At 32.0% G+C, this 23578-nt stretch overlaps 1 long non-coding RNA gene across 2 annotated transcripts in view; it reads left to right on the top strand.

The window, feature by feature from the left end:
* Window positions 1-23578, top strand: part of LOC127276962 (uncharacterized) — a 169055-nt gene that overhangs the window by 54290 nt on the left and 91187 nt on the right. For both annotated transcript variants that reach the window (XR_007842290.1, XR_007842291.1), the window contains exon 2: window positions 2027-2094. This is a non-coding gene — a long non-coding RNA (uncharacterized LOC127276962). The remainder of the gene's footprint in view (window positions 1-2026; window positions 2095-23578) is intronic.

Below are 23578 nucleotides of genomic sequence, written 5' to 3'. Positions count from 1 at the left end.
TGTATATATATAGTACGTTTTCCTTGATGAACAAAAATGCGCTCTCTCATTATATTGCAATATTATAATAACAACTATGGGCTTTTATTATTTTGTACTTCCTACTTTGTAACTGTTTAGCCCGATATGAAATATGGACTTGCTGTTTTCTTAGTTGGATATTCATTTCATTATATTAGAACTTTATATCCAATGTTTGTTGAGAATAATTTATGCCTCTGTTTATATTGTATATACACAGAAGGATATATATATATATATATATATTAAATATTGTTACATAATTTAAAAAATGTGATGTCATTTTAAAATGCAACAGTTAATTAATTTCTTCAGAATTTGTTCTAACATTTTTACAATATGTAAGTTTTAAAATGAGAATTTGTATACCTATATGCATATTTTTTCTACATAAAGTTTCAATTATTATATTATTGTATAATATGAGCATGGAAAAAAAGGTTTGAAATATTCGTATAGGTATTCAATACATTTTTTTTTTTCTTTTTTTAATGTATAATGATGATCACGATAAGGTATCTGATTCTTGGGCAAGTTGAGTAAGTCTTTCCCATAGGTACTTACGCACAGTTTCCCGTGACGAGTCGTGATTCCGGCGGAATCGAGGGCTCGAGCGTGTCGCGAACGAACGATTCGCTCGCCAAGGTATCATGCTCGCTCGAGCACATTGCTGCTTCGCTACACACTGATGCTTTCCGAATCCTCCTCTTTGAGGTCGTTTCCGTCGTTATCGTCGTCGTCAACCACTGAAATGAGAAAATCAGGCTAATCGCTCTCAGAAAATATGTATTCCGAAATTTGCTCATTTTTAAGAATAATTTTCAAATAGGTCGATTTAACTGTTTTCTATATCCTATTTCGTACTTCCTACATTTTTTCTCCTATGGACAAAGACAATTTTCTTTTAAACATGCAGCAAGACTAAAAATATTGGTCTCAACAGTTCTAAGAACCGGACCGGATTTCCTAAATCATCCTCAGTATACATATAGCCGGACCTAAAGAAGCTATCGCACAAATTGGTGAAGAGGTAAAAAGAAATCGTTCCCATGAAAATCGGCCATAACCCGACCTCTCATGGACACAAGGAAGGGCGATGGGTGGTGGTGGAAAGGAACGACGACGATTACGTGGGTAGTGTTTACGTTTACATACATGTAAGTGGAGTAGAATCGCAGGTGGGAGCGGACGCGCGGGAGATCGACGGGGGCGACAAACGATGACAGGAGTCTCCCGGAAGTAGGTGCGTCCGTGCAGTTCCTTCGAAGGCAAGCACACACCATCAGGGACGTTCCTAATAGTTTAACCCGAGCGATATCGCGTATCGCCATTGTTGGAGTAGTAGCGAAGGCGCGCACACAGTGCCAACTCATGTGTACACACAAACACACTCAAACTAGTAATATACATGTAACTTCCAGTTAGGCTCTGTGGGAAGAGGCACCGAGGCATGTCCAAAAGGAAAGGAAGCTCCACGAACCTCAGTTCCGCTCGTTCTTCGTCTTTAAGCCATGTCCAATCTTCAACCAAGTTCCATCTGAGAGAGTTGATATTGTTTGAAAAAAATCGGGATTCCTCTCCTCTAATATTCCGAGACCCAACTAAGTCTATACCCTTCTAAAACTTTTTTATATATAATATAAAAAAAGTTCAAAGAATTATGAATTATCAAATTAAAGAAAAAACAACCTACGAAAATAAAAATAGTGGCTTTTTTAGTATCTTAAAATAAGATGGAATATGGATAAATGGTATCTTCCATTTTAAATAAAGATATTTTGTAAAGTATCTTATTAATATTTACGATGCTTTTTGCGTTTAACATACCAAAGGCAATAATGTACGATTGAAGAAAAAAATTTTTATTTGTTTTAGATATAAGAATTGTGGATCCTAGATTGTACAAAATGGGAATATTTCAGCAGCGAGGCGTTATATATTATATGACGTTTATTTAATTTTTATTTTTGTTTTAAAAAAATCGCATTTTATTTTTTTTTTACAGAATTGATTGCACATCTTGGAAACGCGGAGAACGATGTCTGGCATTCACGTTTCACACATGGTTAGAAGGTGTGTATATATATATACAAATATATAATATCTGCGTTGCACAACGTAGAGTTAGATAACTTCTTAAAGTGACTCACGATGGCCCGGGGAATCTTTTCCGCGGATAATACAAAGATGGCCTCCTTTTGCGAAAAGAAAGAGCAAACAGAAAAAATGTACTTAAATTTGAATATTTTATACATAAACCTATATGTAACAGTCGTCTACTTGAATTCAATTATAGAATCATCTGCAAAAAATTTCTGTTTGTAATACATTTATCATAATGCACGAAATACACACTTTCCGAATAGGAGGGACAAAAAAAATTGTGAAAAAAATTTTAATTTTAATATAAAAAATGCAGTTTTACTAATAATCAGACATTGTTTTGTACTTTTTGCCAGCGACTGTTATACACATTAAACTATCAAGACCCCTGTCGTTCGCGACTCGCGATATAGCCGCAGACATACAACAACAATGGCAGAGATATAAATTACATATTTACTGCCAAACGAATGCGTTCACGCTCCCGTTGTGCTTTTGCATTCAACATATCTCTTGTGTCTTTAAAATCACCCCACAAGAGCATGTATTAAAATATTATGTCAAGACAAATGAAGGATTGGTCTATATAACGAACCGTTAATTATTGTCACATGAAATATTCAGGAGATACATTATTAGTACGAAAATAATAATAACTTTCTTCTATGAAAAATTTAAATTATTGTATAAATAATATCATAATTGTATTTGTGACAATTTTTTTAATTAAACACGACAATAATTTAAACATCAATCCAAATATTGAAACATGTTAACATATCCTGACGAATATACATATATATTTATATATATATATAATGTATGTACATATATCTGACACGGAAAAAAGTGTCACGTGATCAAAGTATTTCGTGATATAAACAAAAACTTGAGTAAAGAATAAACAATATGTTTCGCTGATAAAAGAGCAAAGTTGTCACGATGAAGGTAATTTTTCAGATTTTTTTTGCCTTTTTCTTTTGCACTGAAAGCCTTTGTTTCCTCAACGCGTCTATTTTTCGAGGCTAGATTGGCATGTTGTATATCGATTTATCGAGATATCGTAGACCGGTAATGCCTAACGTGCTTGTGAAATAACGCGAAGAAACATGAACTACACACACTGCCACTCAGTATATTAAAACGTGTTTATTTATCATATATACAATGTATATATATATATAGAACGACATTATATATTTTTACATACACACTTACATTCACGAATTCTCAATCAATCTTTTTCAAAGCATCTATTCAATTCAATGGAACCAAATCAATTTTGTATGTAACACATTGTAAACTATCTATATTTTTCCTGGGGTGCAATTATGTAATTTCATTCTGAGTTTCACGATGACATTCACTTTGACTTTTATTTTGACTTTGATTTTCACTTACACTTTCACTAAAATTCAATTAAAAATTATATAAAAGTGAAAATGAAAATCAAAGTCAAAATAAAAATCAAAGTGAATGTGAAAGTCATTATGAAAGTCAATGTCGATGTGAAAGTCAAAATGACCTGGCCCTGACCGGTTTGAAACAGGGAACCCGCCCAGGACAAACCAGATCCAGGTCGGACCCCGTTTTTAATCGATTTTAATCGGGTTGAAACGAGGTTGAAAAAGGGCTTTCTTCTGTGGCCCTGATCGGGTTCCCTGTTTCATGTGGATTTGGGACTTCCTAACGTGGGCCCTGCCAGAGCCTATTCAATATTTCTGCATAGGGTTATATTATTAGAAAATATTACATTTTTTATTTGAATTTTATTAACTTTTAAGTATTAATTGTTAAAGGGATAGATGACAGGAAAACATGTTATTATTGGATCTTTTAGACTCCCTCAAGTTCGCTGCTACATCAAATTTTTTCTATGTGTGCTTCTTTGAATCCAACTATAGTTCGATTAAAAAAATACAAAAAACATTTTTTTAAAAATTATTTTGATTAAAGCAAAATGAAATTTATTTTCACATAATCTCTCTTTAATTACCCTTTAAAAACTGGAATTAATATATTTTGAAGCGTTTTAAAAAAATGAGTAGAATTAGAGCAATTTAAAAATTTTCAATATTGTAATCAATTTTTAGGCCCTACTTTGAATCCAAAAGTGAAAAAAATGAAATTTGCGCACATTCCAGACAGCTAAAGGGGGTCTGATTAATCCTACTTTACTTCTAGAAAAGTAGGCCTTAAATTTCGCTTCGGGTTCTTCTTTTATATACCACAGGAAAAACGTGATCTCATTTTTGTTTCAGTTCAAAATGAGCCAATAATAAAATATATATAAAACGTGGACCATTACCCGACACATTTTTGTTGGACTTGAAAATGAATTTCTAAATTGAAGGATTGACCTAAACTTTTTGTTAATATCGTTTGAAAACACGCTTCCTTTTCTCCACAAATAGACTTCGTGTTCAGAATTTAGTACATTATTGTGTTCGAGCCGCAGCCTCCTTTCATAAGAGAAGGAGGCTATATACGCACCTATTCTGAACTTGAAGTCATCAGTGTATTTACACTTTTATCGCACCATCTGCTCAGGGAAATTGTAAAATTATCTTCGGGTCGATCGAGAAGGCCATTTTGAAATTTCCATTACTTCCGCTCTCCCTACATCTCTCTGCGTATATGATGCACACTCACATAACCGGATTCTTCTTCTGCTCTGACTTGATCATATATATGTATATATATATATATATAGTTTGGTATTTATGTTGTACTATCGCGTTGGCACATATTACATTATGAATAAAGTCGTGTATATAAAAGTCATTTTTTTGTATATGTGTTAAGATATCCGAGCAGCGCGTCTTGACGACGATAAATCAACAGTTGCACAACGTGTCACTGATTTATATCGTAAGGCGTGCTGTTGACCTACGACTTGGACTTTTTTTCTTTTCTATATATATTTTTTTCCTTCCTAAGGTCCTGGTACCTACATTACTGTCTATAGGACTTGCAGCCATTTACACCCATATACTATTCTCCCCTGCAATTTAGATTAGCGATTAATCGCCGTCGACAACGTTGATGACGACTACCTCCATTAACCACCATAATATTGTTTATCAACCTATTGCTGTGTGTCTCAAGGCTTCTGTAACAGGTCAACAGATTCGTATCATTTTATTTCAATTGTTTATTGACATGTCGCGGAAGAAAGAAAACTATTTATTTCCCTTCTAATTCTAATTCAACATTGATTACACACAAATTTGAGAGTATCAAATTGATACCAAAAATATCAAATTGATACAAATTTTTATATCAATTTGATATTTTTAAATTAGTGTGTAAAGTTAGTATTCAATATTTTTCTTTTCTAATTCGCTTTAAGTTCAATGGAATTTTTTTTCAAAGCTCTTTAGAATCAGTGCTCTCTAAATATGAATAAGTGAAAAAGTCACTGGTCTCAAATCAGTCGCTAAATTCTAGCTATTTGAATCAGTGGTTTTCACTGACAGTTAGTGACATTTCACTGGAGAATCAAGTACTTTCACTGAAAATAGGTGTAATGTTACTGATTCAAATAGCTAGAATTTAGCGACTGATTTGAGACCAGTGACTTTTTCACTGATTCAAATTTAGAGAGTGTCTATTATCTATTTTTCTATCTCTTAGTTCTTGATTGAAATAAGTGCATTTTTAACGACGATGTCTGTTATGGAAAATTTGAAAATGATGCCAGTAAGTAAACCAATATTGGTAGACTTTTAGGACTCGATACAAAATCTTATCAATATTTAATTTTTAATATAGAATTCTAAAAATAAACTATTCGCCTTAAAATGTTTAGTGTTCAGTACTATTTCTGAAAATTCGTTTTTTCTCCGTGAATAATCCATCGAAAGATTAAAATTACAAAATTCCACATATCCATTTCCAGGTGTTCAAATGATTTCTAGATGCACAAGTTTTTTAGTTCCGTTAAGCAATTATAATTATACTATCTTTTTTGGTCTTTGATTCAGGCTAGGGTGAAAAATAATTGAAATATTCATATATAAATTTAATCGTAAAAAGTGGATTATTTTAATCCTTTTCAATATTACTTTAATCTGGTTTTTTAATACCTTTTAGTTTACTGTGAACGCGTTAACTTCTCAAAGAAAAGGGGGGGAGTCACCTTATTTATAAGTACAATAAACCAGCTCCCACGCTTCCTTTACTATTAATGTGTGTCACGGTGATTTAAATTCCCCCTCTTTAAACAGTCGTATTGCTGTGATTTTCCCACATATCATCTTTCGGCTTTTAATGACCATAGTTATTTAGTCGTTAAGTTGCGGTTGTAAATTCGGTGTTGCACTGCTTTTTTAACGATTTTTACAACTAATTAACATTAAAAATTGTTTCATAATATTTAAAATTTTGCGTATCTTATTAAATTTTGTTTGTGTTAATCATTAGAATTATATTTAAATAATAGTTATATGGAATTCAAGAATTATTATTGTTTTTATTATTTTACATGCGAGATCGATCGTGCGCCAGTTTACTTATATATTACCATTTAAAAAGGTTAAATATTAAATATAAAATAATATAAATTAACGTAAAGAAGAGTGCCAGTAATATTTTTTTCGACAATTTTAATCAATTATAAAAAAGGAATAGTGATGCACACGAGAGCGACAACTTCCGAACGTCGCGCGCAACTATAGCAGACGTTTCACAATAAATAAAATACAAAAAAGAAGACAAACATTGTTTAACAAATTGTGAGTTAACTATTTTGAAATACATTATTTTTCTTGTGCGGTATTAAAGCTTGAAAAATAAGGAAAATTTTGATCTTTAAACCAATTTATTTGGTGTTGCAGAAAAAAAGTGAATTTTTTTCAATATTTATTGTTGTATTTTTTAAATAAACAATTGTTTTTACTTAAAAAGTGATTATTTTGGACCTTTATACATATTAAATATTTTAAAAAAATCGTTATTTAATTTGGAAAGGTTACTCCGAAAAGTGTTAAAAAAAACTCATGGAATGGCACATATATATTAATGATGAGCGATGCAATGGTTGCGGTTGTTAAACTTGAAACGCCGTGTATATATATATGTATATATCGACAGATTTACGAAGGGAAGATAATCCATATAATGGGGGAAAATGGAATGAGAGGAGTGAGTTGGTTTGTTGAATTATAAGAGTGAAAAGGTGAGGAATGAGAGCGGTTGATATAGGGTGAAAGAGAAGCGTACAAGGTGGAAGTATAGCAACGAACGGAAGTCAAGGAAGAACGTTGGAGAGAAAACGGAAAGACTATGTGATGGGGATGGGGTTGAAAATGGGGTGGTTTGGGTGGCGGATAGGATGGAACCGGAAACGGAACTCAGGAACACGAGCCGCCATGACGGCGTCGGTGGCCCCGATATGGCGGAAGCGTCGCGTTTACCGGAAGTCGCCAAGGAAATGAAACGCCACCCCCATTCCACCCACAATGTGCCATGCCAAAGCTCGAGCTTTGGATTTTCTATACTGTATGTATCACTAGGTTTCCACACACCTCGCTTCTATCGCGCCAGAATATCGTCCTTCTTTCGGTTTATACGATCCCCTTATATATAAATATATAAAAGATACTACGACAATTTATCCAAATATTCCGATCGAATCAAGAGGATGGTTTTGTTGTCTGTCATAGAGCTCCAATATTTTCATCGCTTATGGAATCGATCGTGCGCTTTTCCTCGAAATTTTAAGTAAACAAAAAGTTGTAGTACTCGTGAATGTTTCTTTGAGTATTGCTTCCACACACACATATATATATATATATATATATTTACTTTGTGCTCTTTTTGTTTATGAGATATATTAAGGCTATAATGTAATGTTACACTGAAAAAAAGGGTTTGGTATTGACAACCAAACGTTTGGTTGGTATTTAAGCAACCAAAATTTTTTTGTTGAATCAACAAAATTTTAATTGTCTCAATCAAAATTTTTTTGACACAACCAAAATTAGAAAAAAAGGATTTTTGTTGTCCTAACTAAAGTTTGATTGGGACAACCAAAATTTTGTTGATTCAACAAAAACGAAATTGTTTGATTAAATACCAACCAAACGTTTGGTTGTCAATACCAAACCCTTTTTTCAGTGTAGTATTCACACCCATGAACTATACTGGCGTTAAATAACATCAAAATAATTATGTGAAAAAATTTCAATCGAAAATTTTCGCCAAAAAGAATATATTCCATTTAAGAGTACAACTTTCGCTTTTATTTAAAAATATACAGTTTATGTATTTTAGGTACTCATTTTTTGTTCTGAAAATAAGAACAATATTCTGCAATGGAATGCAAAAGGACCATTGGATCTTTGACTAAGAAACATCGTCTCTTAATTATTTAAATCCATATGTTTTAAAAGATAGTTTCTTTGTATTAAACAATTAATAATTATTTGTCATAAAGTTTAGAGATTTTTTTAAATCCAATAATTTAGAGTAAACTGCTTAAACTATCCTAAGAGCCAAAAGATTACATTCTAAAATTTAGAATACCCTTTTTCGGTGTAGGTATATAATAACAACTATACATACATTCAAAATTAAAATTTTGATTTCTTGACCAATTCTGTATGTTTTTAGGACCCAAATGATGCAAGAAAAAAAATATAACTTCCTGCCATCATTAAAATTTAAAGGACTCAAAATTAAGGTGGTGTATCCCCTTAATCCACTGTATATAATTCTATTACTGTCTTGTTTTTCTTTTATCAGTTTCAAAATGAGAGGACTTTGCATTAGTCGTGTATTACGACTAGAAACGATGGATTTTCAATTTCAGAATAAAAGATTTTGTTTATCATTAAATTTATCTGGTCGAAGAATTTCTCTTAACGTGTATGGATAAAAAAATCCTTTGTTGATTAAAATATGAGAAGAATGTATAGATATAGGTAGTTGAGATGCGTCATCTTCCGGTGAAACAATTTCCGGTATTTCCCGAGAGCATTCTTTCATGTTATTTTGGTTGGCTTCACTACTAAAGAAAATTCCGATTGCGTGACACTGCACTTAGCTTTTAATCAAAGTTGAAGTTGAAAAACTAAAAGAATGAATTGAGGTGGAAAACATTTTTGTTTCAGATGAAGACAATAATATAAAAAACACTATGATTTTAATTTAATAATGAATCAAATACGTTCGATGAAATTTTATTATAACTATTGTAAATTTCATAAAAATTCGTTTAAAAGTAAATTCTAAGAAATGAAATTCTGTCAAATAAAAATTCTAACATTAAATTTTATTATTGTAAAGCTTATTCATGCTTTTCATTTCTTAAGATTCGTTGAAAATAAATTTTTGCAGTAGGTTCTGTATGGAAAGTCTCAACTTGAAATTGAGTTTTGAATGGGGTGCCCAACTTTGGGAAACTTAGTTAGGGCCAGATTGGATAATTTTGGAAAAAGTTCCACGCGGGAAACGATGGCATTTTCAATAATTCTCAAAGGGAAAATTTAATATCTTTTTCCTTTTTAAATTTAAATTAGATAAATAATAGAAGTGAACATATATTATACATTCAGGACTAAACTATTTCATGGAAATATTTGTCACGGCCGCGAGAAGAGAAGGTTTTTCCAGAAGGGTGAATCGACAGATTATTTTTCTTATTCGCAAAGCTATAAAAATCAATGGTTTCACGTGAAAAGCGGCGCATCGCATCGGTGGCACAAGCCCAATTACAATTACCAGCTTGATTACAGTGATTATATATTATATGTATACCGAACACTAATCACACGTAACGTCAAGTTGAAGATGCACTTTACTCAAGGTAAAGGACACAAATGCTAAGGAAAAATAGTGCGATCACGATTTGAACCTGTGGAGTAAACAACCGGGTTCAAATAAAGGCGTTCGCCTTTATTTTTATATATATAATCACAATTAACTCGCAGTATTCTTAAAATCTCTTTTTAAATTTAATATTTTCGTAACATTTTTTTTAAATTGTGTCTTCATAGTTGGATTTTTTCTAGAGTTCTTTAATGCAAATCTTATATTCAGAGTTACGGGTCGGTAATATAGAAAGCTATAAAAAATTTCATTTCCAAATTTAACAAAAAAAAGTGTGGCATCGAGATTAAACCCAAAGTAATCGAATAACACAAAAATCTTGAAAATATGACTTAATATAGTTCATTCATGCGTGTGACTCACAATTTGTTCATTTTTATTATCTTTTACCATGAAATGTCTTTTCGTGTAAAATTGAAATATAGAAACTAATTATTGAAGTTGGTAAACCTTAATTGATATGACAATTTTGAACGTGAGTAAAAGGAAACTAATCTTTCAATTATTTTGGAATATTATAGTTCATATAGAACATTTTCGTTTCAACCTTTTGTCTTGGTTTTTTTTTGCTTTGTGCACTATAAAACGAGTGTTCGTTTGAGACATTTGTGTGGTCGTTTCTAAGACACTCATGGTGTCTTTTTTGCTTCAAAATATGCGTATACTCTTGCAGAAATTGAAATAGGGTCCTGATAGGTTTCACACCGCAGTTTCCACCATAGCTCTAGTGTGGCCCATGTCTGAGAAACTGACCAGTGCCTGATATGCCTGTGACACTGTTCCCAACTACTTAGGGAAAACTGATCAGGACCTTGTCAGGTTTCTTAGAAAGAACCCTATTCTGTAAGATAATTTTTATTTTTAAAAAATGACAATTCAAAAATATTTATCAGAACAAAGTTAACATATTTTAGTATATTGAAAATTGTTTGATTTTATAAAAGATAGTCATTTTGACAATAACTTATAAAAAAATTGAAATCTACTCTCTTCTTATTATTAACTTTATAAAAAATTATCAATAGGGTATTCAAAAATAACATTACATATGGCATTTACAAATATCTCTAGTAAACCTAATCTATTAGGGACTTTAGACAGAAATTCTAGTCAAACCCATATAATAAAGAAATGATTAAAACACTAATATAAAATTTTGTTCGTTACACTGAGAAAAAAGGTTTGAGCTGACAACCAAATATTTCATTTAATATATGTGCAACTAAAATTTTTTGGTTGACACAATTAAACTTTAGTTGACATCAACCAAAGTTTGGTTGAGACTACCAAATTCTTTTTCATTTTCTTATTTAGTCGTCTGAAACAAACTTTGGTTGTTGTCAACTAAAGTTTAGTTGTGTCAACTAAAAAATTTTAGTTGCACATATATTGAATGAAATGTTTGGTTGTCAGCTCAAACCTTTTTTCTCAGTGTATTAAAAACTTTTTTTACAAACGGTAATTTTAAAAATGTACTTTAGTTAAATAATAAACTTTTTAATAAAAAGCAATCTTGAAAACTTAGTTGGTTTAAATTTTTTTCAAACAGGGAAAATTCGTAAGGCCCTACTTCGAACAGGACAAAATAGGTCAATTTCTGCACGGACAATTAAAGGTTATGTTTCGTGCACTAAATGTATAAATTAGACATTTATCAACAAAAGACATTTGTAAATGTCTCAGTGTCTTCTTTTGAGACAATTAGAAGAAACTCGTTTTTGTAGTGCAGATATTTTGTACCCTTTGATTAACATTAAGCTTATGGTTGAATTTTGTCAAAATATTTTGTCGTTTATATTCATCTCTTCGTCTTATACCTTGTCCTAAAAATTTCCCTTTACAAATGGGCAGGAGGTAAAAATTAAACCACAGAACGCAAATCGAGAGTGTCGTTTGCACAGGGAAATGATTTACGAGCCTTCAGAGTTTTAAAGGATCTTCTCTCAATATAAGAGAGAAAGAGGAAGTCAAGTTATACTGTCTAATTCTGGCCGCTACCTCTGAGAAGTGGTGTGTACAATTGTTGAACTTGAAAAGCAAAAACTCGAAACGAGTCAGTGACAAATGACTCGATCTTGTGGAAATGTTGCGAATCCCTGGAGTGTATATATGTATATACTTTCATTTTGTGTATGTAGAAGAAAGGAAGAAAGAAAAAGCTAAAGAGATATGTGAGTGTGCTTAAAAAGGAGTAAAGAAGAATTTCAATTTGTTAAGAGACGAATTGAAAGAGCGACCTTTTCAAAGATTAGGTACCTGCCCTACCTGACCGATCCCATCCTGACCAATCGATTAGTCTGGAAGAAAGAACCAAGGATCTATCGAAAGAAACGAGTGTTAATATCACCTCGAATCTCGATCCACCTTCTCAAGCCTTTTTAAAAAGAATGTTTCTTTTTCCTCCCTTCCGAGTGAATGTTGTCCTCTTGAAGAAGACTACAGAGGACACATCCAGATACATACCTGCACAGGATAAAAGTGCCATTAAAATACGCAACACTTTTAAAACCAGTTGAGGGCGCCACTGTCCATTTAATTTAGCATTGGTTAAAACAACACTTCCTTTTTCTGTGTATAAATTAGTAACGAAAAATATTGTTTAAAGCATCTGGAAAGCTATAATATTACATATAACCCGAGTCGAAATTTTTCCCTTATTTCACCCTCGATTTTCTCAGCCTCTTTTCAGCCTGAAATCATGCGCTTATTTCCAAATCTGCATGTTTAGAGGTTTGAAAAGAGGTCTTGGAATTTTTTCTTAATTTGGATTTTTCCAAGTTTTATTCCTCCTAAAAGTTTTATAGTATTACGACAAAGACCAATAAATATATCTTCAATAGGGTCAATAAATAATGTCCATAAGAAAAAAAATTCAATTTTTACATTTTTTTAATTTTATTTTTTCGTTTTTTTTGTTTTTTTAACCTCTTTTACGCCTCTCTAGTCATCTTTAAACTCTCCTTTCAGCCTCCAATATAGCAGATATTTCCACTTTTGCAAATTCCAGGTCGAGAAGAGGGTATGAAAGTGTTGGAGAGAATAAAAGGAGGATAAAAGGAGGTTTTTAGAGAACTTATAGAGAGTCTAAATTTCGACTCGGGTCGCGACTACCGACATCAGAAAACGTCGGTAGTGGCGAGACACTATTTTAAATCATAGTTAAATCTATCATTAAATTTTAAATCCTGTCCATCGAACTGTCATGTACAGTGCTCTGGGAATTTCGAAGGAAACTTAAACACCAATAAATTAAAGCACTTATTGTTCATAAAAATCCGGCATTTTTTTTATAGGCACTTTTTCTTTCGAGAAATAAAACTTTGAAAGTTGCTTGAAACTATTATCAGCTGCGTGGCGAAAGATTTTACGTCAAAAAAAGCGCATCATATAGAAAAGCTTTAGTATTGTAGTCATTGTCCTTTTTAAAAACGTTTAATGTCTTCTGTAATTTCCACAACTTTTTTTTATACATATAACAGTAAGGAGCCTCAAAAGAAAGAAATTTCGTAAAACTGTTAAAGAAGATAAAAACGCAATGATTATATATGGATATAGAAAAGCGTAAATGTTTGTTGCAATCGAGTGGCAGGATTGGTAATTACTTAAACGCATTACGCGTAGCTAGATTGAAACGACCTTTTGATCGGCACGCTAATTGCCAGTTGTCCGAAGAGAATCGTGAATCACGAACCTGTGAGATCTTGAGAATCGATAATAAATCGATAACGGACTCTCAATCGTACCACACTTTCGTGATCGCAGGTCAATCGTCTACCTTCTTTTCCTATATACACAAATACGTAAAATAAATGTAATATTTATTATATTTTTTTAATTTGCTTATTATTTATTTTTTAGTTTATAAATAAATTATTAAGTTCACTAAAAGAAATTAACGCACACAGTGCACTGAAAGAAATAATTCGATGGTGCAGCAAAAATTATTTCTAATTTTCCGATAATAATAAATATATATGAGGAAAAATTTCTGAAGTGATCCAACTTTAAAATTGAAGGTTTTCCGATCAGGCTGAAATTTACACAAACTTTAGTACTATGGGTAAGTACTTCACCCACAAATTATTGTTAAGATTTATGCAAAACTGTAGAGGGGGGAGGGGGTTTAAGTTTTTCGTCAAATGTGAACAGTGGATTTTTTAAAAAATCGTAACTTCTATATAAATCGATGAAAAAAATGTTGACCTATATGTTTTCAAAAGGTTTTTTTGTGCTCTTTCGAATGGTGAACATTTTTTTTTTAAATTCAAAGTTTACCCCCTTTTTTTTAAATCAAAAATATTTTTGATTTTTTTTTCAAAAAAGCACTTTTTTTTTACGATCAAAATGAAGCTTAAGATATATACTTTCAATACCAAAAAAAACTAAAATGACGTTCTTTTTGTTTTCGAGATATTAATTAATTAATTAATTAATGTTTATAACAAATGGAATATTTTACAAACAAATAAAGTTACCGTAATTCTGAAGTTAGCAATTAAAAGTTAACGTAATTCCACATCCAATGAGCCCTATGTGAAGTATTTTGGATAAGTAGATTGTTAATAAAAAATTATAATGTTAACTAATTTTTTATTAACAATCTACTTATCCAAAATACTTCACATAGGGCTCATTGGATGCGGAATTACGTTAACTTTCAATTGCTAACTTCAGAATTACGGTAACTTCATTTGTTTGTAAAATATTTTATTTGTTATAAACATTAATTAATTCATTAATTAATATCTTGAAAACGAAAAAAAACGTCATTCTATTTTTTTTGGTATTGAAAGTATATATCTTAAGCTTCATTTTGATCGTAAAAAAAGAAAAAAAAGTGCCTTTTTGAAAAAAAAAATCAAAAATCACGATTTTTTAAAAAATCCACTGATCACATTTAAGGAAAAACTTAAACCCCCTTCTCGCCTCTACAGTTTTGCATAAAACTTAATAATAATTTGTGGGTGAAGTACTTACCTTCAGTACTAAAGTTTGTGCTAATTTCAGTCTGATCGGAAAACCTTCAATTTTAAAGTTGGATCATTTCAGAAATTTTGCCTCATAGGGTAACTGCACCAGTGGTGGATCAGTTAAGCCCCTTAACTTTCTTATTTTGACTTTGAAGTTCTGTATAGGTTGCTTTTAGACAAATTCGAGGTTATTCTTTATAGTATTATGGACCAGATAGTTCCAATAGACATTTTCTTCAAGGTTAGACTTGATTTTTACACCTACGTTTACTTTAATGCTCCATCAAAGATAATTTGTCAATGATCCTATTCTGGATCACTGTTTGCACCAGTCATGGTTATAGATTGCTCCAGTGGTGGATCACTTAAAAAATCATACTAAAAAACATTGCATTTCAAAATTACGAGACTGAGACGTTTTGCAATTTTTATAAGGCTTTACGGACAGATTTTCAAATTCACTTTCCTATCCATATCCCCTCCTCTTTCATTTCTATAGGTATAATGTGACTAAATGTTAATTAATCATCTTTTTATTAGAATTTTTGGTAATAAATAAATAGAAACTCTTAAAGCTTCAGTTTCAATGTAAATAACATTTATTAATTCTGGGTATTTTAATTCAACAAAAATTTAACAATTTGAAATCAGGGGGTCGATTACGTAACTTTCCCACTTCCCACTTCCCACTTCCCACATCTCACTTCCCACATCTCACTTCCCACATCTCACTTCCCACATTTTACATCCCACATCTCACTTCCCACATTTTACATCCCACATCCCACATCTCACTTCCCACATTTTACATCCCACATCTCACTTCCTACATTTTACATCCCACTTCTCACTTCCCACATTTTACATCCCACTTCTCACTTCCCACATTTTACATACCACTTCCCACATCCAACATCTTGTGGGAAATGGGAGAGATGTGAGAAGTGGGATTTAAAAGGTGGAAAGCGTGATAAGAAAAGTGTAATGTACAATGTGAGATGTGAAGTGTGATAAGTGAAATGTGGGAAGTGGGATGTGAAATGTGGGAAGTGAGATGTGGAATGTGAAATATGGGAAGTGGGAAGTGGGATGTGGTATGTGAAATATGGGAAGTGGGAAGTGGATATGAAATATGGGAAGTAAGAAGTGAGATGTGAAATATGGGAAGTGGGATATGAAATATGGGAAGTGAGAAGTAAGATGTGAAATATGGGATGTGGGATGTAAAATGTGGGAAGTGGGATGTAAAATGTAGGAAGTGAGATGTGGGATTTGGGAAGTGGGATGTAAAATGTGGGATGTGGGATGTGGGATGTAAAATGTGGGAAGTGAGATGTGGGATATGGGAAAGTTACGTAATCGACCCCCAGGTGTTAACAATTAATAAACATTTGAATTAGTGTTAACTAAAATTTAACTCATAAAATTTTCAATAAAACAATGCGTCAACAGGCGAAAAGTAGGACTGATCCACCACTAGATTTTGTTACTTTTTTGGTTCCAGTCGTGGATCACCCCAAAACAATGGACACGCGCTACTTACAGACGTAAATATTGTTCTCAGGGCTCTATGGGGATGAAACGAAATGCCTCCTATTGTGAAAAGAATTAAAAATTGTCCTAAAATGGCTCCTAAGCTTTCTATTCCAAAATATACTCTTAACTTACATGTTAAGGAAAACTCTTGTTTTCTGTCACCACTTTAGTAATTGTTGTCCTGCTTTCTTCGCGATGAATTTAAAAATTTTTTTAAATTGTAATATTGATCTGTATAACTTTCTTAACAATTACCGACACTTGCGGTTCATTTACTTACAAACGTGTAAACACAAATGACCATTTTTCTCGCAGTTGATCCACCACTGGTGCATGATCCACCACTGGTGCAGTTACCCTATATATATATAATATGGCAATATACCTGCCATACATTATATAGAAAATCCAGTCACACAGACTGGTGTTTCATACATATAGATGTTTAAGTCAACAAAAATAAAGTGAGTAACATAACTTAATTTTATCGACAGTTCAGAACAAAACTTCAGACAAATTTGATATTTGACAGTACCTAATTACCAAAGCTTTTCTTTCATTGCAAAATATAAGCTATATTCCCTCGAATCAATTTTAAAGGTATTCAACAAATATTTTGTATATGGCAATTGGAAAAATAAGGTTCCGGAAAGGTTGTTTTGCTTAGATTTTTTAAAAATAAATTGTGCAAGAAGGGATCAAATAAAGAGGCGGGAGTGCCAGTGTACGAGAAAGAGCAAGGGTGCAGGTGCAAGATATACAAGACAAGTGAATATAGTGTGTGCACAAGAGAAGTGAAGCCCTAGAAAAACCCTCCGAAGGACCCTTTGGTGGTCCTTATTCGACCCCTCAGAGGCCGATATATACCGGTTACCGGATGCCAAAACATTCCGTTGGATCGCTGGTCCGAAAATCGACCCTCCCGGATGGATTTCTTTCATCTATGTATATACACATACATTTATATTACATATGTATATGTATGTACAAGATCACAAGAATCCTCAAGAATCTCTCTTGTAATTCTAACCTCCCCAAGTTCTATCTATTGATTTGGTTAAAGAACTGCATTTTTGCTGCAGATTAACGAATATTCTCTTAAAAGGATAACATAATAATTTTTACCAAAAGAGATCGTCTCATTGTGTCATTTACCATCTGTCATCCCACCTCATTCAATTTCTCAGTCACTGATCAATTACATAAAATACATCTCAGGAATTTTTTAACTTGAGTCGTTATGTATATTATATATTCCCGAGTCGAAATTTAGACTCTCTATAAGTTCTCTAAAAACCTCCTTTTATCCTCCTTTTATTCTCTCCAACACTTTCATACCCTCTTCTCGACCTGGAATTTGCAAAAGTGGAAATATCTGCTATATTGGAGGCTGAAAGGAGAGTTTAAAGATGACTAGAGAGGCGTAAAAGAGGTTAAAAAAAACAAAAAAAACGAAAAAATAAAATTAAAAAAATGTAAAAATTGCATTTTTTTTCTTATGGACATTATTTATTGACCCTATTGAAGATATATTTATTGGTCTTTGTCGTAATACTATAAAATTTTCAAACCTCTAAACATGCAGATTTGGAAATAAGCGCATGATTTCAGGCTGAAAAGAGGCTGAGAAAATCGAGGGTGAAATAAGGGAAAAATTTCGACTCGGGGAGACATTATCGTAAATCGGCGATAACTTTCTTTTTTGAAGACTTATTGATATATACATGAAGTAAATTTGCAGTAGATAGTCCAGCCTGTCCGCCGATATAGATGCGGACTTGATTTTTATAAAAATATGAGTGCTACACCAAAAAAATAAAGCGTGTCTCGCCACTACCGACGTTCCCCTGCACAAAAAGTAAAGGAGAAGGGGCCAAAGCCGCTAATGTAACATTTCTTTGTAAATATTTTCGTTATTACACCATCAATTGACGTGATTTTTGTTTCTAAATCATCTAAAACTAATTAACAAATTTCAATAGTAATTACTTAATTTATTATAAGCATGATTATTTAATTTAACTATTTTCAAGAAGATGCAAAAAACGGTTTTGCCCTTTGCCCCGTATGGTGAGGGCAGCGACGATTTTGCTTATATTTTTTATAAGAAGAAAATTATAGACGTTAAAACTGTACGAACCTACATTAAATGTCTTAATATCTTTATAACATAATTATTTAGTAAATTTTTAAACAAACTGCACAAAAATTGTAATAGATTAGAAAGAAGGAAATTGTTTTGAAAATTTCCTTTGCCCCGCATAGGATTTGCACATAACAAATAACGAATTAACGTGGCTTAAATTTTTCAACGTGTGATAATTTATCTTTTACTTCTTGTTCTGTTCTTTTTTCAGATTTTTATCTAATTAAAATGAATAAGTAATTATTATTTTAATTATCATATGACTTGTGTTTAATTGACAAACAGTGTATGTGTATCTATATATTTATTGATTGTTAAAAATACCGCGTTGGACAAGTGCGTATTGCCTCCTACCAGGAGCGTAACCAGCGACAGGGCAACTCGTATTCCCCTAGGAGAAGTAGGAATAGGAAACTCGACTCGGTATACACAGAAAGAAGATAAGGGGGAAAATAGTCACCCGACACCCTAGCAGGTCCCCAAGGGTTGTCTCCATTCCCCATGGTCCCTATCTCTTCACTATATCGTATCATCCCCATATGCACGTCACTAAGAATGCCATATGCGCAGATTTCTCTTCTCTTTCTCTGTTCATACAGGCTCCAGGAGGTCCAGAAACAAGGTCTGCCACGCACGTGCTCTAATGATACGCGCAAGCGAAACTTTTTTTCCAGCGACCTCCCCTGATCACACCCGTTTTCCTTTAAAAAAGTTCGACGAATGAGTTTTGTCAACAAAGAGAAAAAAAACTATGTCACTAAAGTGCTTATACATTCGCTTCAAATACTAATACCCAAGGGTTTTTGAGTTCAAAAATTATGACAGAATTTTTATCTTCAGAACGGCGGACAAAAATTCAAAAAATTAAACTAATCTCATCAAAATAACTACTCGGGGATTTTTTGCGTCGCTGATTACAAATGCAATGTCAGTTTTTGCAAATTCAAAACGTTGCATCCAGCTTCATGGAAATCGTGAGAGTGTATAGTTATTTCGACAATGACTTATTAATGACGCACTAATAATTTGATTTTGAATTTAAAACACCGACTTAATAACCCCGAAAAACCTCTATCAGCAAAGGGTACATTTATAAAAAATTTGGATCTTACAGGGTTAATAAATAATAAAAAAATTATATTTAGGTAAATTCAAATTACTGTACATACTTATCTGTGAGAAATGATTTAATTAATATACATATAAATAATTTGAAATTTATTTATTTAAACTTTTCTTTAAAAGAGAAGAAAGAAAATTTTCGTTGAACAATTTTTTGATATTATGTGAAAAATTGTAATTTTTGACAATACAGTTAACTGTATGCGAAATAGTATATGAAATTGTAGTACATAGAGGCGGGTTTTTCTCCAAGGTTTTTGTTTTATAATCTTGACTTTGCGGTTGGTTGGCGTTAGTGATTGGCAAATGGGTGTAGTGTACCGGAGACGAGGATTCGGTTCTTGCCGCACACATTATAATCTGTGTCCATATCGCGTGCGGAAACAGAGAGAAAACGCAAGGGAGTGTGGCGGCTGTGGTACCCCCCCATTAAAAACGACTTTCATCTTTATAATTCAACCCCTTGCACCACCCTCGATCCATTTTGCCTTTTCTCCCCAATGCTTTTTTCTCTCGCAGTCGCAGGCACAACATCCCACATGGCCAAAACTCTTGAGCCCTTCTTTTTATGTCACTTCACAAATGTTCTACTTTTCAATTCCTGCTTTTCTCTGGCACACACTAACTTTTATAATAATTTCTAGCTTTTCTATTTCATGGACATTTAGGGTATAGATAAATTGTCATGTTTGGGGTGGAAAATAACACCAATATAATGGATCATTTTTTCTTTTCCTTTTTTTTTGAAGTAATACTTTACCTATATATAATAATTTCTTTTAATCGAGTCGTGTTTCAAGACTTTTAACGGTCAAGTTTTTATTAGATTTAATTTTTTTCAAAGGAATATTTCATTACTTTGTGTAACGATTGTCTAAGGCAACAGAAACTTATTTGCTGTTGAAACAGCCAACAGTATTTGTTTCCGACGTGGTCGTTGTGACTTAACGTAACTTATTTATATACATATATGTTCATAAATAGTGTAAAGTGAAACATGTCATAACCATTGACACTTCTGATTACAAATTTCCGCGTATTGCTAATCAAATGGTGCCTTTTATGCACCAAGGGTTTCAAAACTTTCCCACATCGTTATACTATGACAGAATTTCATTTTGAAGATCATTTCTATCTAATTTACGATTCAAAGACTTTTACTTTCTAAATTAAAAACATCTCAATATTTTAAACTATTTCCCTTCTTTTGTATTTTATTCAAATGTAACCAATGATTTATTATTATTATAAATAATAATATGCATTAATTATTCAATTTTTAAGTATTAAAATGATATAAATTTGGTCAAATATCCACAACGGAAAGAATGTGGCTTAATAAAAGTCATATAATGTGAATGTTCATGTCTCGTTAAGATCGTTGTCACGAGGTCGATCTCGTTGTAATTTCAGTGACGTAATGCGTCTGTAGTGAACCCAACCCTACAATATAATCCCAAATTTTTCAGAAATAAATTAAAATTGCTTCTTCTTCTTCTTCTTTTTTGGAATATTTGAAATATTCTCGCATTTTTATTATGAAACATAATTCTCAACATTGGATATTAAGTAAACTTGAGCAGCAGAATAATAAAGAAACAATAATTATATATAAATTATAATTTATTTTTAATGTTAAATAATTTATTTAACATAAGTCAATATTTTCATTTTTTTATTTTTTTTAAAACTTAGGAACATAATTTTTTCTTATTATCTAAAATATAGATAATATAGTAAAAGAAAGACAAATAAATTTTAGTTTTTGTAAGAAAAAAATCACTTATTTCTTTTGAGTTGTTGATAAAATTCTTAGATTAAAATTGTTAAATTTTTTTTTTTTAATTAACATAATTAATTTTTCTTTAATTTTTTAAAAAATTAATAATTTTAATAAATAAATTATTTTAATTAATTAATTTAATTAATTGTTATTTAAATAATTTAAAATTCATAAATATTATTATTAAATAATTATTACTTGATAAAATATTTTGCATGGAAATTTAATTTTATTATAGTTTTATTTGGTGTTAAAAATTACTTTTTATTTTGAGGTTATGTCATAAAACCATGGCAAGACCGAGTTGCTCTAAGGAATGCCATACTTGTGGACAAACTGGCAAGGCCCTTTCCACTGCCTTGATATGTAGTTTTCTAGGTTATATTGCAAACATGGCATAACCAAGTAACTGTCGTTTAATCTGGGAAATGCCAGACTTGTGGAAAAACTGGCAAGGGCCATGAGAGAGCCTTACTTAAAGTAGATCTAAGTAGGGAAATTTCTGCACGGGTAGCGGATTCTACCCAAGTAGCACGGAATATTGCTTAAATGTCACGGTTATATCAAGTCGGAATATTCCTATGACATTCAGGCGATATCATATAATGTCCGCTTCATGGGGACATTCCACGGTGATATTCTTGTGACATTCGCGTGATATTCGTATGATGCTGAGGGAATGTTCCCGTGAAATTCATGTAATATTGAGGGGATATCCCTGTAATATTGAGCGGAATATTCCTGTGATATTGTGGGAATATTCCAGTGATATTGATGAGATAATTTAAAAAATTCTAAAAAAAATTTTTTATATTTTTTTTCCATTTATTTATTTTTTTATTTAAATATTCAAAACAATCAGAAAAAACAACATTTTAGAATTTTATAAATAATAACAGGAATATTCTCTCAATATCACAGGGAATTTCCCTCAATATCACAAGAATATTCCGCTCAATATCACAGGGATATCCCCTCAATATTACATGAATTTCACGAAAATATTCCCCCGGTATCATACGAATATCACGCGAATGTCACAAGAATATTCTCGCTTGATATCGCCTTGACATTTAAGCAATATTCCGTGCTACTAGGGTATAAAACTCCAACCCTTTTGGAGTTGAAGTGAAGGGAGTTAATGCTTTACGAGTTGATTTTATGCCTAGGAGTTAGTTTTAAGGAATTAATTTAATTATTAACTCCATTTTTAAGTTGATTTTTAACTCGAAAAATTTAAAATATAAAATTTCTACAGTGATTTTCATTAGGTCCTGACACCGCTAAAATTGGGGGTTTGAAAATAATATTTTTCTAATTGCTATATGCAACAAAAATGAGCCAATGCTAAACGACAGAGATCGTGACGCCATCTTACTGACTCAGTTTTGTTGTACTTCAAATTGAGCCTGAATTCAACTCATTTTAAGTTTAGTTTTTTCTGTGATAGTAGCTTACCACCCCTGAGAAAAATTGATACATGGACAGTTGCAGTTTTTGTTTTTTTATCGTAGGCGTAACTGAATTCAGGGGATAGAAGCAATTTATTGTAATTCCTAGTTTATTGCAAAGCTACTTCCCCTTATTTTATATGATATCGCCAATGAAAATAGGCGTGTAATTCTTGAACCTAAATCCCAAAGTTTCGTTCCATAGAGAGTTTTTAAGGGTGACACGTAGGGAAAGGAGAAAAACAACAAGGCTAAAGGGGGTGGAGATGCGGGAGAAGGCGTGAAGGCGAAACGAATGCTCACTACCGCGTGACCTTTTGTCATCCAAAGTTGTCTCGTATCATGCTTTTAATCGGGCGTTATGAATCTACTGACACTAATGCTCATCACCATAATATCCCATGAAATTCCCTCTTTAACTTTTACATATTTGTGACATCGCTTTAGAAAATAATTACATAACAAAATTTTTACTTAAAAACTTCTTTTTTCTTTATTTTCCCGAGTTTTTTTTATTTATAAATTAAAATAATAAACAGTACTAACAAAAAAAAATAAATTTAAAAAACATTTTCAATTTAAAAGTGCTTTTAAAAAAGAATCAACAATGGCT

Source organism: Leptopilina boulardi, unplaced genomic scaffold (assembly GCF_019393585.1).
Source record: "Leptopilina boulardi isolate dan_hultmark-lab unplaced genomic scaffold, ZJU_Lbou_2.1 LbouV2_107, whole genome shotgun sequence".
Taxonomy (NCBI): domain Eukaryota; kingdom Metazoa; phylum Arthropoda; class Insecta; order Hymenoptera; family Figitidae; genus Leptopilina; species Leptopilina boulardi.
This window is presented reverse-complemented; position numbering and strand designations above follow the sequence as displayed.